This window comes from Hyperolius riggenbachi, chromosome 6, assembly GCF_040937935.1.
Source record: "Hyperolius riggenbachi isolate aHypRig1 chromosome 6, aHypRig1.pri, whole genome shotgun sequence".
NCBI lineage: Eukaryota > Metazoa > Chordata > Amphibia > Anura > Hyperoliidae > Hyperolius > Hyperolius riggenbachi.
This window is the reverse complement of record NC_090651.1, coordinates 315,403,845-315,417,030: the sequence shown is the minus strand read 5'-3', so window position 1 is coordinate 315,417,030 and position 13,186 is coordinate 315,403,845. Positions and strand designations below refer to the sequence as shown.

The 13,186-nt window shown below is 47.5% G+C and overlaps 1 long non-coding RNA gene across 1 annotated transcript in view; it reads right to left on the bottom strand.

Moving 5' to 3' along the window:
* The window catches only part of LOC137521702 (uncharacterized), a 35,272-nt gene that overhangs the window by 20,961 nt on the left and 1,125 nt on the right, over window positions 1-13,186 (bottom strand). The gene's annotated exons all lie outside the window — the stretch shown is intronic.

Genomic DNA, 13,186 nt, shown 5'->3' with positions numbered 1-13,186 from the left:
TTCCTCTCCCCTCTGTTTACCTTCGAGTTAGAGACAAATCTTGTCGCTAAACTCGGGGGGCTATAGTGCGGCGGTGGGAAGGCAGAGAGCAGCAGTTCGGGGACACAGAGCCATATCATTAGGCAGAGAACATGGCTCTGTGTCCCATCTGCCCCCGAAGATCGACCTCGGTTTCTCTTTAACAAACGATTTACTTACTCTACCGTAAATACACCTCTCTGACACTGCAGCTGTCCTTGGTGGATTTTGGAGCTCCATCTCAATAGGATAGAGTGCTTGAGGCCCCATGTAGAACTCGCACAGGGGCCCCAAGCCCCTTAGTTACACCACTGCAAAGAACACAGGCTTGTTCTGAATCTTGTCAGAACTGGAAGGAATCATTGTAAGAAGAAAATGATGAGCTTCTGAGAGGAACTGACGGCGAGGTAAGTATGGAATATTAATTTGCAGGTACATCGTGTTTATTTTTAATGATTTTTGTCACAGGCGGTTGCGGGGCCGCAGACACGTCCTGGAACCACCCGTGAAGAAAAAGCGATCGCACTCGATTCTCTGCATCGATTGCGCTTCAGATCAATAGAATCTGGATTGATTGTGTAGGAGCATCTGTCTTTTCTCAGCAGAGAGAAGACATCAGCTTAACTGCAGGATGGCTCTTTTGATATGCTAATGAGCAGGAACAAACCCTTGAGTTCAGGAAGCTAATCTCCACAGGGGGCCATAGAAAGCCAGCCGAAGCGGCTCCGACCAGGCCAGATATGAATGCATGTGGGGTATGGTTTCTTGACGATTATATGGCAACCATACCTCGCACAGCTATAAAATTCATATTGTCTTGTTCGGTAAAATCTGGCCATCGTGCTGATATGAAATTCATTGTGATAGTCCGTCCGGTTATTGAGGTATGACCCTTCTCAAGAACTGGACCCGCTGCCCTAGCCATGTCTGATGTCATATTAATCTGTATTTTCCGACAAGTATGAATCTGTTATCCCCCTAAATATAATGTGTATCGTTCATGAGTTAAGGCATTTTATAAGTTTAGCCCTAAAATCTCTCAGAGGGAATGAATTGTCATTGGTGGGTAACTCAGAGGGGGCCGGCATTGCCACACCCCCAAACCAGCTTCATCAAAAGCACATGGCCGGCAGGCGGGCCCTCTTTCCTCCATTTTTCCACCTTCATGAACATACGGCCACCGTGAGGAACAAGTGGTGGCTATTTTGCTTGAACTTAGCTGAAACAAAGAACTTTGCGGAACTTGAAACCAAGGACTTGATGATTTTCCATGAAACCAAGGACATTTTCCATGAAACTAAGTATTTTGTTCTCCCTTTCTTTTATTTTTCATACTGGCTATTACTGTTTTAATAATTGTTGATTTTAATAATTGTCTGTATATATTAATTATTTATATTGCCGTGAATAAACGACTTTATCCAAGTCATTCACTGTTCCGCTACCCTGCTTCGCAGCCGCACAAACTGAACCAGACTTCTGAAGAGACACTACTATTGTATTGTTGCTAGCTAGACAGAATACAGCGTGTTTTAACCGTTTTTATTTGTAGATCTAGGTTCAGACAGTCAGCAGGCTCCTCTGTCCCATGGTAACAGAGGTGGTGGCAGTTATACCCTGAACTAGTGTGTAAAGTTGTAATTACCGTACCTCACAGGCTCCCTTCTGGTCGGGCTGCTGCCCAAATTTCTGTCGGTTTCTGCGCAAAGATCGCGACCAAAGCTTGCATGGTCTGTGTGCTGAAACCGATTGGAAGGCAACTTGCGGTCTGACCACTAGGGCTCCTGTGACAATTTTACTCGGTTCAGGTTCCCTTTTAAACATGCACAAATGCAGAGGACTCCTTTCCATCAGATGATTTGCAAGGAGATGGATTGGGAAACTCCAGGATCAGGAAAACTCAAAGAATACAGGAAAACCAGGAGCCAAATAACGCGGGTCCTCCCCGTCGGGCTCCTGATAACATAGTCGGCCCCTAATGTGGACATATTAACCACTTAAGTACCAGCAGTCTCTTTAACAGAGACCACTGGTACAAGAAACGGTATCGCCGCACATACCTGCCGCAATTGCCGTCACCGCCCACTCTGCCATCTCTATGAGGGCAGTGTTCCTGTGAGCCGGTCACTTTCATTGGCTCCTGACCCTGCCTATCAATGTAAGCCAATGGGAGCTGCTTACGTTGATAGACAGGGTCAGGAGCCAATGAAATTGGCTCCTGACCTGCTCACAGGGCTCTGCCGTTATAGAGACGGCAGAGCGAGTACGCGCTGCATCGGTGTATTGAAATGTACGCCCTGGCAGCCAGATAGCCATCAAAACAGGGCGTAGATTTCAATTATCAAGGTCCTTAAGTAGTTAAACAATTACCTTCCAACAGAGGTGTAGCGGTGACAGACGAGTGGATGGAGGCACCCAAAAATTACCTCTCCTGTAGTACCTAATAGCCAAAATAGATTAAAAATAGACTCAATAGAAAAACAAATAGTTATTGCACAAAATGAACACGATCAGACAATGGGCTTCGTGGGCGTTCCCCATCTCCTCAGCTCAATAATACCATATGGCAAAATGAAATCTGTTTTGAGGTGCTTGAGACAGATCTCCTTTTTTTATACAGTATTATTGACCCGATGAAGAGGAGAACACACGTGAAACGCGATGTCTGATCCATTTTGTGCGATAAATATTTATTTTCTATTAAATCAATTTAGGCTATTAGGCTCTACAGGAGAGGTAATCCAACTGCTGCCTCGCCTTTATCAACTGTTTTCAATTGTTTATTTTTGGGTGTCTCCATCCACCAGTCTCTCTACATCAGAGGATTGTATGCCAAGTAATACGCATACAGATAAAACATAAGGTAAATAACTTCACATCAGGCAGAGGGTGATGTCACCATCCTGAGCCAACCTGACTAGTTTTATCAGTTTCAGTCAGTCTCCTTGACCCACATTGCCTTCTCCGAAGTTGTTGCCACTCTCCCTCCTCACAGTGCTCTATGGGAGAGAAGTATGACTGGGCTGCCATGTCCCTCTCCTCCTGCACGGTTTTCTGGAAGGGGCGTGTGCAAGCTGATACTCACCTCTTCTCCTACTGCGGCCTTCTGTTAGCCTATATTACCGTTTCATTTTAAATGCCAATAATTTAAATACTAAACACTGAAATGTTCCGAACTCAACAAGATGCCATAGACACATTAGACTTTGAACACGTTAGGTATCTAGCAATTCATCATTTTGTGATGAATATGATACATAACATTCTGATTAAAAGACTGTAAGGACGTGTCCCACACAAGTATGGACTGTGTCAAAAAGCAGACATGATTAATAAACTCATAAAGGACACCTGAACTGAGAGTGCTATGGAGGCTGCCATATTTATTTCCTTAAAAAAAAAATTGGGGTATTATGTATTACGTATTATGCCGTCCAGGCAGTTACTCATACTTACTTAGGAAAGGTGTATACAATGTTTCAATCCCTTCAGCGTCAGCAAGTGTACACAATAAATTGGCCTCAATTCACTAAGCTTTATCAAACACTTTATCAAACGTTTGATAATTTACCTCATGAGTAAAATGTAATTTTGAATTCACTAAAATGTTATGGATTTCTCAAATGTTTTATCGATAAAATGTTCAATAAATCTATAACACCTTAGTGATTTCAAAATAAGATTTTACTCATGAGGTAAATTATCAAATGTTTGATAAAGTGTTTGATAAAGCTTAGTGAATTGAGGCCAAATGTTTCAATCCCTTCAGCTTCAGGTCTCCTGCACAACACATGCGATTCCGATTTTTTTTTTTTATATACAATCCGATTTTTGATTCTGATGAAAAAAACGAAGCAACATGCAGTACTTTTTTGAATTGAAATAAAAAATCAGATCGTATAAAAAAATCGGAATCTCATACAGTGTGCAAGAGGCCTAAATGGAGGTGCTTTGGCTATGCAGAATGAACACATTTACTTACATTATAAATGACAGTGTCAGTACATAACTAAAGTAACAGGAAAACATTTGTTTAGTAAAATTAGTAACCCTTAACCTCCTCCCCCTTAACTCCTAATCTTAACCCTTACCTTTCACCTTCCCCCTTCTTAACTCCTAACCTTAACTTCCCCTTAACCTCCCCCCTTCCCCTCCTTAACTTCTAACCTTAACCTCCCCCTCATTGACACCTAACCTTAACCCTTCACCCCCCCCTCAACTCCTAACCTTAACCCTTAACCTCTACCCTCCTTAATTCCTAACCTTAACTTCCCCCTCCTTAACCTCTAACCTTGACCCTAACCCTTCACCTCCCCCCTCAACTCTTAACCCTTATCCTCCCCCTCCTTAACCTAAAACCTTAACCTACCCCTCCTTTACCCCTAAACCTTCACCTCAACCCTCAGCTCCTAACCTTAGCCCCCCCCCCCCTTTAACTACTAACCCTTAACCTTCCCCTTCTTAACCCTAACCCTTAACCCCTAACCTTCTTGCCCCCTCATTAATGTGTAACCTTAACCCTTAAGCCCCCCTCCTTAACTCCTAACCCTTAACCCCCCTTTCACTCCCAACCTATCCTCTCTGCTCACCTCCTTAACGCCTAACCCTTAATACCACTTCCTTAACCCCTAACCCTAACCCCCCCAGGTTAGGAATTATGGAGGGGGGAGGGTTAAGGTTAGGAGCTGAGGGGGGAGGTAAAGGGTTAGGGGTTAAGGAGGGGGAGGTTAAGGTTTTAGGTTAAGGAGGGGGAGTTGCTTAATGGTTAAAGTCAAGGGTTAAGGAGGGGGAGGGTTAGGGTTAAGGTCAGGAGTTTAGGAAGGGGTTGAGGTGAGGAGTTAAGGAGGGGGGAGAGGTTAAGGTTAGGGGTTAGGGCTAAGTTGATGAGTTAAAGAGGGGGTTAAGGTTAAGGGGGGAGGTTAAGGAGGAGGGAGGTTAAGGTTAGGAGTTAAGGAGCGGAAGGGGGAGGTTAGGTTAGGGGTTAAGGAGGGAAGATTAAGGGTTAAGGTTAAGAGTTAAGGATGGTAGAGGTGAAGGGTTAAGGTTAGGGGTTGAGGAGGGGGGTTAAAGGGAAGGTTCAGGGAAACCTGTAAAAAAATAAAAATCCCTATCCACTTACCTGGGGCTTCCTTCAGCCCGTGGCAGGCAGGAGGTGCCCTCGCCGCCGCTCCAGAGGCTTCCGGTCGTCTTCGGTGGCCGACCCGACCTGGCCAGGCCGGCTGCCAGGTCGGGCTCTTCTGCGCTCCAAGGACGGGCTCTTCTGCGTCCCACGCGGGCACGCTGACGTCATCGGACGTCCTCCGGGCTGTACTGCGCAGGCGCAGTAGTTCTGCGCATGCGCAGTACAGCCCGGAGGACGTCCGATGACGTCAGCGCGCCCGCGTGGGACGCAGAAGAGCCCGTCCTTGGAGGGCAGAAGAGCCCGACCTGGCAGCCGGCCTGGCCAGGTCGGGTCGGCCACCGAAGACGACCGGAAGCCTCTGGAGCGGCGGCGAGGGCACCTCCTGCCTGCCACGGGCTGGAGGAAGCCCCAGGTAAGTGGATAGGGATTTTTATTTTTTACAGGTTTCCCTGAACCTTTCCTTTAAGGGTTACTAATTTTGCAAAACTATTTTTTTCCTGTGTTTTTAGTGATGTACTGTAATTTATTATGTAAGTTAGGGCCGGTTCACACAGACGTTTGGCGGCGTTTACCGCTAAGCATCCGGGACCTGGACTCGCCGGCTAAATGTTCCCATTGAATTGAATGGGATCATTTAACATTGCGCGGTTACTGTCGATTACACAAACATGGTGTTCCGATCCCGAATTTTCCCTGTCGTTTCAGCCGGCCCTAGAAGCCGAATGCGGCTTCCAGGGTCGCCTTGCCGCTGCTTCTTCATGTCCCCGACGAAAAACACTGATCGCGACGGGACGTCGACGAGTGTCCGCAGCGCAACCCCCCGAACGAGACGTCACAGGACGAGGAGGCTTCCGGCCGCCGGAAGCTGCCTGCCGTCTGAGTGAACCTGCCCTAAATGTGTTCATTCTGCACTTAATAGCCACAGCACCTCTATTGAAAGAGATTCCAGGCTGTAATCTGAGACACTGATGCTGAAGGGATTGAAATGCTTCTGTGTCCCCCCACCGCCGCTCTCTGCCCCACCGTTGCGCTATAGTTCCTCCAAGATTAGCAACAAATGTTTCGCTATCTTAGAGGTAAACATAGGAGAGAGGGATTCCCTCTTTAAAGGAATCATAAGGCAAAATGTAAAAAATGAGGTTTACTCACCTGGGGCTTTCTCCAGCCCCTTGCAGCCGACTGTCCCACGCCGACCACTCTGCCGCCGTCCCGGGCTCCCCGCACGATGCAGAGGCCGACAGCGGGGAGCGGAGTGGTCGGCGTGGGACAGTCGGCTGCAAGGGGCTGGGGAAAGGGTGAGTAAACCTCCTTTTTTACATTTTTCGTGACAACTCCTTTAAAACGCTCGCCAAAGGGCGTTCCTGCAGGGTTTCCAGACTCCTCTCCCTGGCCGCGCCCTCTGCCGCTCCCCCGCCTCCCTGTATGCTGTGAATGAGAGACACAGTCTCTCATTCCAGCGTCGGGACCCAGAGGTCACGAAAGTGAAAGTGGACCAGTGCGGCCCACAGGAGCCGTGGTTTTTGTGGCTACCTGATCCGCTCAGCCCACAGAAGGAGACATGGGGCGCAGAGGAGGACACATAGGGGAGACACGGGGCACACAGCAGGAGACATTAGGTACACAGGAGGACACATGGGGCACACAGGAGGACACATGGGGGACACAGGAGGACACCATTTGCGAGATAACATGTAAGACGCTCCTGGACCATGGACGCACCAGGTTTAGTATATTTTTTCCCCCTGTATTTTTCCCTGTAAACCTAGGCCCTTTTATCTGGAGGCATGGAAATACTTGATTATTTTATCTGGAATCATGTGACTATTAACTTATTTAATTGGTAGGCACATGGCTACTTAATTCTAATATCTAGGGGACCATGGAGGCACAATTTCAGGGTTTGCCATAGGCGTTATATCACATAGATACGCCCCTGGCTTCACTGGCTGCAACTGTACGTGTGCATGCATATTATTTATGCGTTACCCCACAGCATGCCTCGGGTTATACCAACGCACTGAGAAAGTGCCATTACAATAAAATACCATCACATTAGCAATGTGATTATATTGTCTAAGGCAACACACCGCACCAGGCAGGGGGCACACTTGTTTTTTTGCACCGCATGTGCATTTGTCTGCAGAAAAACGAGCCCATTATTTCACAGCAGCGAATGTAATTAATAAAGAAAATGCACGCATTGTTGCAGTGTGAACTAGCCCATCGATTAACAGGAGTTATCATGTTTAAATGCGATTTTCTGTGCAGAAAACGCACACGAAAAACAGACAAGTGTGACCCCTGCCTAAGGCCTCTGTCACCTGCACCAGCCAGACACTTGTTAGCACTTGGCACTGGTGTTAGACAGGTGCCCCCCCCCCCCCTCCATAGACTCACATCTGAGTGCGTCCGCAGTTCAGATATGTCGCGGTCCTTTGCCACTGGGTAATGCCACCGCGTGTCAGCACTTGACATGTGAAGTGTTACAACCATTGCAATTCAGCTGCATTTAAATTGCACCCAAATTGCAGTAGTGGACGACAGACAGTATACAGTACAAAGACAGTATGCTTCACTGCTACTGTATGTGCGCATGCATGGTGCACCGCGCTGCAACGGCCGCTTTGTAATGCGGCTTACTGCACTGCAATGCACCACCAATGCGACTATCACAGTGCTGTGGGTGGATTACTGCTAACAGTAAAAGTAAAGCATACATTTCACTGGCTGTAAGCTTCACTGTTCACGATGCAACGCAAGCATAACGTGTGGCGCCGCTGTCCCAATTTGTTGCGCCCCTGTCATAGGGAACACAATGCAATGGCCTATAGCCCCATTTACAACATACAATTTTTTGTCCATTTCGATTCATTGATTCGATTCAATCCAACATGTCCGATTCGGATTCGATTCGATTCAATTCAATTTGCCATTGTTTTTCAATGGCAAATTGAATTGAATCAAATCCCGATCAGACATGTCGGTTGGTATCGAATCGAATCAATGAATCGAATCAGACAAAAAATTGTATGGTGTAAATGTGGCCTTAAAGTGGATCCGAGATGAACTTTTACTCATTGCATAATCAGTTCCTACCCTATAGTTTATAGGGCATTCCTCAAGCCAAATACTTTTTTGTTTTTGTTTTAATACTCTAATTCCCTATAAACTGAATAAGCCCCACCCACAGTTTTCAGAGAGCCTTGGCAGTAGCAAGGGCTCATGGGAGCTCAGTCTGGGCAGGAGGAAGGGGAGGTATTACTAGCCAGAGATTTCAGAGGCAGACGGCAGGAGGGGGGATTAGGTTTTTTTCAGTCTGAGTGCTGATGGTGCAGATAAGCCTGCCTCTGTGTAATGTTTACAAACAACATGGCTGCTGTCGTATCACAGGAAGAAATCATCATATTCTAGTAAAGCAGTATGCAGACAGATTTGCTGTTTAAACCATCTAAACTGTACATAAGATATATAGACAAGTTACTTGTTATAGTTAGTTTTTCATCTCGGATCCGCTTTAAGGTGGCCATACATGGTACAATTTTTCATTTTTTTCCGATTAGATAATTTAGTTCAATTGTTCTGTTAGATCAAATATAAAGATTTTTCCAGCATGTCTGATCAGATTTTTCTCGAAAAAACAGGATAATCGTTCGAATTTCTTGATCGAAAAAAAAAATATTTTCAACTTTCATTCAATTCAATCATTTAGATCGAATAAACTGGAAAATTGAACGATTTTATTGTATCGTGTATGGGCACCATTAGACTAGTGCATTGTGCTGGAAATCTCTGCAGGATGAGTTTGAGAAAGCAATCAGTAAACTTATCGCAGTCAAACTTTGTTCACATCTAAAATCGAAATCGCTGAAGGCCGTGTTTTGCGATTTTGAGAGTGATTTTTTTCCCTCCCGGCGCTTATCTGCGCACTGCGATTTTGTGTAAAGAGCATGTTTTGCAGAGTGATTTAATTTTTCACTCCCTGAAGCAAGTCACAGGCTGTCTACATGTGGGTTTGATGTGGCTGCGTAAAATCTAAAGCTATAGGCTTGCTATACACCAGCAGTTCTGCATGCTTGCTTGCAGGGCAGTTTCTAGGCTAAAATGCACCCAGGGCGAGAGTGTAAAAATTGCGCCCCCCCCTCCGCGGAGCCAGGTATACATGCCCGCAGTACAGGTTAGTCAGGTCTAGTTGCACTCAGTATAGGTGGCCAGCTATAGGTCCCCCCCAGTATGGGTAGCCAGGCATAGGTGCCCCAGTATAGTTGCCCCCAGAATAGGTTAGCCAGGTAGGTGCCTCCAGTATAGGTAGCCGGTATAGTTGCCCCCAGTGTAGGTTAGATAGGCAGGTGCCCCCGGTATAGGTTAGATAGGTAGGTGACCCCAGTACAGGTTAGCTAGGTGGGTGCCTCTAATATAGGGAGTCAGAATAGTTGCCCCTAGCATAGGTTAGATAGGTAGGTGCCCCCAGTATAGGTTAGTTAGGTAGGTGCCTCCAATATAGGTAGCCAGTATAGGCTAGGTAGGTGCCCCCAATACAGGTTAGATAGGTAGGGGCCCACCAGTATAGGTTAGATTAGGTAGGTGCCCCCTGAGTTTGGTTAAATTTGGTAGGTGCCCCCCAGTGTGGTTAGATTAGGTAGGTGCCCCCCCAGTATAGATTAGATTAGGTAGGTACCCCCCAGTGTGGTTAGATTAGGTAGGTGCCCCCCAGTGTGGTTAGATTAGGTAGGTGCCCCCCAGTATAGGTTAGATTAGGTAGGTGCCCCCCCATTGTGGTTAGATTAGGTAGGTGCCCCCCCAGTATAGGTTAGATTAGGTAGGTGCCCCCTCCCCCATTGTGGTCAGATTAGGTAGGTGCCCCCCAGTATAGGTTACAATAATAATAATAATCTGAACATTTATATAGCGCTTTTCTCCTGTCGGACTCAAAGCGCTCAAGAGCTGCAGCCACTGGGTTAGATTAGGTAGGTACCCCCCAGTGTGGTTAGATTAGGTAGGTGCCCCCCAGTATAGGTTAGATTAGGTAGGTGCCCCCCCCCCCCAGTGTGGTTAGATTAGGTAGGTGCCCCCCCCCCAGTGTGGTTAAATTAGGTAGGTGCCCCCCAGTATAGGTTAGATAGGTAGCTGCCCCCCAGTATGGAGGGGGGAGCCGCAGCAGCGGGGAGGGCAGCCCGACCTCTCCCTCCCTTCCTCTCCGCGGCCGCCCTCCGTGCTCCCCCCTCCGAGTGTGACTGCGGAAGCGCTGTGTACAGAGCTCAACTCACCTCCCTGGTTCCAATCGCCATCTGTCTCCTCTTCCGTCTTCTCCTCACAGCCGCTGATACACATGCTGCTTCTGGCTAAACAGGAAGCAGCGTGTGTATCAGCGGCTATGAAGAGAAGAGGAGACCGGGGCCGATTGGAGGTGAGTTGCGCTCTGTACACAGCGCTTCCGCAGTCACACTCGAAGGGGGGAGCACGGAGGGCGGCCGCGGAGAGGATATTCAGTAGTAGTGCATTACCCACAATGCACTACTACTGAATATGCAAATTATCCCTTTCGCCCTTGGTAAGCCAAGCAAGCAGGCCCGTTTCTAGGGCCGTGCGGCCCGTGCGGGCGCCCTGGGCGCTGACTGAGTATGGGCGCTGTAATGGAGGGGGGAGCCGCAGCCGCGGGGAGGACAGCCCGACCTCTCCCCCCCTTCCTCTCCGCGGCTGCGGCTCCCCCCTCCATTACAGCGCCCATACTCCGTCACTGCCCAGGGCGCCCGCACGGGCCGCACGGCCCTAGAAACGGGCCTGCTTGCTTGGCTTACCAAGGGCGAAAGGGATAATTTGCATATTCAGTAGTAGTGCATTGTGGGTAACCACAAATGTTCACTTATAGCTGAATTATTGCAGATTTCCTTCTGTTTTAAGTAGGCAAATACACCAAGCTTTGCTTTTTTTTTAGTAGGAGGGCTTTTTGGTCCCTTTTATCCCTCTATACATTCCTAGTAGTTTGGGTCACCCTGAGCTGCTTGGTTACTCTGAAGCAAGTCAGGAAGTGAACTCTTTGACCCGGAAAATAATAAATACAATGTATTTATTCTTAAAAGCGTGAACGCAATCGCCGCAAAATCGATTTTGTGAGCGTTTTTGCTATACCTTCCATTGCAGCAAAATCGCACAAAAAATAGACGGAAAGCTGACAAAAGGCGCAGATATAAACAGTTCCATAAGGATTCATTGCACAAGGCGAATTTCAAAATCGCTGGTGCTTAAAAAATAGCGAAAATGCCCTATGTGTGAACAAGCTGAGCTCTCAGGGCTGGAACCCACTAGAGCGATTTTTTTGAGCATTTAGGGAGCGCTTTAAATCGCTAGCGCTTTCCCTAAACGCTCTGCCAATGTAAATAAATGTAACAAATTCCAAAGTAGCAATTGCAGGACATGCAGCATTTTGGGAGCGTTTGCGCTTCAATGTAATGTACTGAAGCGCCGGCAAATCATTCATGAATCGCTACACATAGCGATTTGAGTGTGATTGCAAACTGTAATAAAATTCTGATACACTAAAATAGAGTGACCAGACGTCCCGGATTGCCCGGGACGCGTCCTGGATTCGGGGTCCGCTGTCCCAGGCTGCATGAGGTCCCGGGAAACGTCCCGCTTTCAGCAGCGGGACGTCCCGGCCTCGGGACTCTGGCCACTCTATCTTCATGAACTGGCAGCGGCGTCTATAGATGCCGTGCCAGTTCATTGCCCGCAGCCCCGCTCCAGCCTCCTTTGTCTTCCGGCGTTCCGACACCGGCAGGCGAGCAGGGCTACGGCAAGATGGCTGCCGAAGCCCTGTACTGGAGACTATTTGTGTCTCCAGTACAGGGCTTCGGGCGCCATCTTGCCGTAGCCCTGTCAGCGCGGGAGACAAGAGCAGGAGGAAGGTGGTCCCGGGAGCAGCGCGCCAGAGGCCGGAGACTTCTGCCAGGTGAGTAAATGCTTTCTTTTCCAGGTGAAATGTTTGCCCGCATTGCGTTTATTTTCTGGTGAAATGTTTGCCCGCATTGCGTTTATTTTCTGGTGAAATGTTTGCCCGCATTGCGTTTATTTTGTACTGACATGTTGCCCGCATTGCGTTTATTTTGTACTGACATGTTTGCCCGCATTGCGTTTATTTTGTACTGACATGTTGCCCGCATTGCGTTTATTTTGTACTGACATGTTTGCCCACATTGCGTTTATTTTGTACTGACATGTTTGCCCGCATTGCGTTTATTTTGTACTGACATGTTTGCCCACATTGCGTTTATTTTGTGCTGACATGTTGCCCATTGCGTTTATTTTCTGGTGTCCGGGGTAACTGTTACTGCATTTGTTATTTAATGGTCATAGATGGCTATGTTTGCTGCTTTGTGGTGACGGTATACTATTAGCATCACACAGTTTCTGCACACCCATGATGCAAAGTCTCGTTTGACCACATCATGGCGTAAACACTGCTTTCTTATGCTTCGCTGTTAGATCATTACGTTAGCTCCGCCCATACAATGTCATGGACATGCCCATTTTTCGCAGCGGCAACCCCCCACCCCCAGTCTTCGTCACTGCGCGCTCCTCAGTCCCCCCACTTTTCACCGCGGCGTGCTGCGCGCGCCGCCCCCCAGTGTTGCAAACACATCCCTTTAATTACTGACACATATGAATTATACAGGTTTTGTGGCTAGGTAGATGCAGTTAAGGCACTGATTATGTGTAAGTAGTCCCAGAACCTGTCTAACTTAGATGTGTCAGTAATTAAAGGGATGAGTTGGCAACACTTCTGCCCCCCCCCCCCCAGGTTGGACCCACAAAAATCTGGTCACTCTAATTGAAAGGACCAATCAGAATTAAAATAGCTAATCGCTACACAATCGCTGGCAAAAAGCTTACACTTTTTAAAATCTCTCCCAAAAGCGCCGGAAAATGCTCATGAAATCGCTTACAAAACTCTGAATGAAAACGCTAGCGATTGCGATAGCGTTTTGCGATTTGTAGTGGGTTCCAGGCCTGATTCCTCATCCTGCAAAATGCAACACCTGCAGCATGTTT